General features: G+C 36.6%; 1 protein-coding gene across 1 annotated transcript in view; it reads right to left on the bottom strand.

Annotated features, from left to right (window-relative positions):
• Positions 1-5,000, bottom strand: part of LOC137644604 (uncharacterized) — a 79,992-nt gene that overhangs the window by 66,097 nt on the left and 8,895 nt on the right. The gene's annotated exons all lie outside the window — the stretch shown is intronic.

Here is a 5,000-nt window from a genome sequence, read left to right as displayed (position 1 = left end):
TGGTTTTAATGTGACCAGTAATGAGGATGTTAGGTTTAATGTAGCCAGTACTAAGGATGTTGGTTATAATGTGATCAGTAGTGAGGGTGTTAGGTTTAATGTGGCCAGTAATGAGGATGATGGTTTTAATGTGAACAGTAATGAGGATGTTAGGTATAATTTGGACAGTAATGAGGATGTTAGGTATAATTCGGACAGTAATGAGGATGTTAGGTTTAATGTGGCCAGTAATGAGGATGTTGATTTTAATGTGACCAGTAATGAGGATGTTGATTTTAATGTGAACAGTAATGAGGATGTTAGGTATAATTCGGACAATAATGAGGATGTAAGGTTTAATGTGGCCAGTAATGAGGATGTTGACTTTAATGTGACCAGTAATGAGGATATTAGGTTTAATGGGGCCAGTAATGAGAATGTTGGTTTTAATGTGACCAGTAATGAGGATGTTGATTTTAATGTGAACAGTAATGAGGATGTTAGGTTTAATGTGAACAGTAATGAGGATGTTAGGTATAATTTGGACAGTAATGAGGATGTTAGGTTTAATGTGGCCAGTAATGAGGATGTTGATTTTAATGTGACCAGTAATGAGGATGTTAGGTTTAATGTGGCCAGTAATGAGAATGTTAGGTATAATTTGGACAGAAATGAGGATGTTGATTTTAATGTGACCAGTAATGAGGATATTAGGTTTAATGGGGCCAGTAATGAGAATGTTGGTTTTAATGTGACCAGTAATGAGGATGTTAGGTTCAATATGGATGGTGATGAGGTTGTTAGGTATAATTTGGACAGTAATGAGGATGTTAGGTTTAATGTGACTAGTAATGAAGATGTTTGGTTTAATGTGTTCAGAAATGAGGATGTTAAGTATAATTAAGCTAGTAGCTAGTAATGAGGATGTTAAGTTTAATGTGACCAGTAATGAGGATGTTAGGTTTAATATGGATGGTGATGGGTAACGTTTATAGGTTTAAAGGTCGCTCATGAATGGCAGAGGCAAGGGACAGTGACATTGCCCTATATAGAAGGACAATGCCCTAAAGACTGATCATATATACATATGAACAGCGCCCAAGCCCCCCCCCCCACACCCAAGCCCCCCCTCCCCCACCCCTCCCCACCCAAGCTATGATCAAGGAGGGTCAGGCAATGGCTGCTGAAGACTCAGCAGATAGACCTATAGGCTCCCCCAAACCCACCCTACTTAGCTCACAAGGATGCCGAGGTTGCAGTGACCACAGAAACTAATATGTTTGAGCGGGACTCGAACCCCAGTCTGGTGTTCACCAGTCAGGGTTAGAGACGTTACCAAGTCGGCCACCACAACCCTAAAGTAACCAGATTTTCTTACTTGTCTATTACAAAAAATGAATTGTGTTTCTGGGTAAAAACTATAAATATTCAGGTTCTCGGATCTCTTGAAACTTCAAGTCGTGAATCTAACATATCTAAAATTCCTCCCTTTTATCGAACGGATGTCTTTTGTTTAAAGATATCTATTTACTTATGCAATGAGTTATTTGTTGCAACTCAGAAAGAAACCTTGACATGTTACCAACTCTCAATCGTTCATTTTATTTATTTTTGATCAACTTTTTGCTTTAATTACCTTCATGGAGTTTCTTACGTTAAGGAAAAATGTGTAAATGCACGTGAATATTATTATTATTATTATTATTATTATTATTATTATTATTATTATTATTATCATTATTAGCCAAGCTACAACCCTAGTTGGAAAGGCAAGAAGCTATAAGCCCAAGGGCTCCAACAGGGAAAAATAGCCCGGTGAGGAAAGGAAATAACGAAATAAATAAGTGATGAGAATAAATTAACAATAAATTATTCTAAAAAAAGTAACAACGTCAAAACAGATATGTCATAAATAAACTATCAACAATGTCAAAAACAGATATGTCATATATGAACAATAAAAAGACTCATGTCAGCCTGGTCTACATAAAAACATTTGCTCCAACTTTGAACTTTTGAAGTTCTACTGATTCAACTACCCGATTAGGAAGATCATTCCACAACTTGGTAACAGCTGGAATAAAATAGAATACATTAAATATTGCACACCAATATATTATTGTAAACGTCCTTGTCTCGCAATAGGTTGGTCGAGAGTTCTGCTTCCAACAAAGCTCCATGGTTTCGAGTTGGTGTCTGCAACCTCACCATCCTCGTGAGCTAGGGATAGGGGATTCTGGGGTAGTCTATAAGTCTACTTGTTGAGTCGTCAGAAGCCATTGCCTGGCCCTCCTTGGTCCTAGCTTTGGGGAGATGTGTTTATGCGCTGATCAAATTTATGATCTTGGAGATTGACTTGTTCCTAGCCTTTGAAGGTTTAAAGGCCGCTTATGAATGGCAGAGGCAAGGGACAGTGACATTGCCCTGGCAAGCAGGACAATGCTCTATTGACTGACCATATATTATTATTATCATTATTATTATTATTATTATTATTATTATTATTACTTGCTAAGCCACAACCCTAGTTGAAGGAGCTGGATGCTATAAGCCCAGGGGCCCAAACAGGGAAAATAGCCCAGTGAGGAAAGGAAAAAAGGAATAATAAAATATTCTAAAAACAGTAACAACATTAAGATATTTCCTGTTTGGAATATAAAAATTTCAACAGAACAAGAGGAAGGGAAATTAGATAGAATAGTGTGCTCGAGTGTACCCTCAAGCAAGAGAACTCTAACCCAAGAGACAGTGGAAGACCATGGTACATAGGCTATGGCACTACACAAGACTAGAGAACAATGGTTTGATTTTGGAGTGTCCTTCTCCTAAAAGAGCTGCTTATCATAGGTAAAGAGTCTCTTCTACCCTTACCAAGAGGAAAGTGACCACTGGACAATTACAGTGCAGTAGTTAACCCCTTGGGTAAAGAAGAATTGTTTGATAATCTCAGTGTTGTCAGGTGTATGAGGACAGAAGAGAATCTGTAAAAAACAGGCCAGAATATTCGGTGTACGTGTAGGCAATAGGAAAGTAAACCGTAACCAGAGAGAAGGATCCAATGTGGTACTGTCTGGACAGTCAAAGGACCTCATATGATCAGCACCCAAGTCCTCTCCCTATCCAAGCTAGGACCAGGGAAGGCCAGACAATGGCTGCTGATGACTCAGTAGGTAGACCTATAGAATGGTGAAGTTGCTGTGACCAAAGAAACTGAAGAGTTTGAGCGGGACTCGAACCCCAGTCTAGCAATCACCAGGCAGGGAAGTTAGAAATAGGCCGCCACAAGAGCACAATACTTTGCAGCTCATGAACCACCTTTAATCAATTTTTATACACAAAGACAGAGTTGAAACGGAAATGTTTCGCGATTCGTACAAGACATGCAGGCCGCCATGGTAGCTCCGTTGAGGGGGGGGGGGGGGGGGGGGAGATTGGGGAATTTAATCTAGTGTTCCATCCGGTTCACAACGACGAACCACAGTCTGCTGATATCACTAATGCTACGGACCTCGCAGACAAATGCATCCATGGACGTTATTAAAGTTATCATTCATAAATAAGTTACTTGAATGTTAATATATGTCGAGTGAGACTATTTCTTTAGTAGCTAATAATGTCGAGTTATCAGAGGAGCTCTATGTATTTTCGTTAGTAAAACATGTAGAATGGCATTGAATAATAGAATTTGGCTAGAATATACAGAATGACCTTGAATTATGAAATTGAGGTAAAGTAAAAAAAATTACCCTGAATTATAGAATTTAGGTGAAATAAAGAATGACCTTGAACTATAGAATTTGGATAGAATATGTAGAAAGACTTTGAATTATAGAATTTGGGTAAAATATATAGAATGACCTTGAATTATAGAATTTGGGTAGAATATATGTAGAAGGACTTTGAATTATAGAATTTGGCTAGAATATACAGAATGACCTTGAATTATAGAATTTAGGTAAAATAAAGAATGACCTTGAATTATAGAATTTGGCTTGAATATACAGAATGACCTTGAATTATAGAATTTGGGTAGAATATGCAGAAGGACTTTGAATTATAGAATTTGGGTAGAATATATAGAATAACCTTGAATTATAGAATTTAGCTAAAGTAAAGAATGACCTTGAATTATAGAATTTGGCTTGAATATACAGAATGACCTTGAATTATAGAATTTGGGTAGAATATGCAGAAGGACTTTGAATTATAGAATTTGGGTAGAATATATAGAATAACCTTGAATTATAGAATTTAGCTAAAGTAAAGAATGACCTTGAATTATAGAATTTAGGTAAAATAAAGAATGACCTTGAATTATAGAATTTGGGTAGAATATATCGAATGACCTTGAATTATAGAATTTAGTTAAGTAAAGAATGACCTTGAATTATAGAATTTAGTTAAGTAAAGAATGACCTTGAATTATAGAATTTGGGTAGAATAAAGAATGACCTTGAATTATAGAATTTGGGTAGAATAAAGAATGACCTTGAATTATAGAATTTGGGTAGGATATGTAGAAGGACTTTGAATTATAGAATTTGGGTAGGATATATAAAATGACCTTGAATTTGGACCAGTTGGACAGGCGCTGGAGCCGAGGAGGCCACTCAACGCCTAGGTAAAATTAGGGGAAACCACTACAGTTGCTCTATGGTGTAAAAGTGAAAGCAGAATAGAAAACGGAAATACTACAGAAGGGTTATGACAAAATGGCCTTTAGGATTGGAAAGATTGTCGCTACAGAGTGTAAAGAGTGCAGAGTAGGCCTATATAAAGTGTAGAGTATAAAACGTACAGATATAAATAGCGCAGAGTATGAAAAGTGCAGAGTATAGAATGTACAGAGCATGAATAATGCATGATATAAAAAGTACATAGCACAAAAAGTGCATTGTATGAGAAGTGTAGAGTTATTATTATTATTATTATTATTATTATTATTATTATTATTATTATCTAAGCTACAACCCTAGTTGGAAAAGCAAGATGCTATAAGCCTAAGGGCTCCAACAGGGAAA

This window comes from Palaemon carinicauda, chromosome 7, assembly GCF_036898095.1.
Source record: "Palaemon carinicauda isolate YSFRI2023 chromosome 7, ASM3689809v2, whole genome shotgun sequence".
NCBI classification, from domain to species: domain Eukaryota; kingdom Metazoa; phylum Arthropoda; class Malacostraca; order Decapoda; family Palaemonidae; genus Palaemon; species Palaemon carinicauda.
The sequence above is the reverse complement of the archived record's forward strand: the minus strand, read 5'-3'. Positions and strand labels throughout refer to the sequence as shown.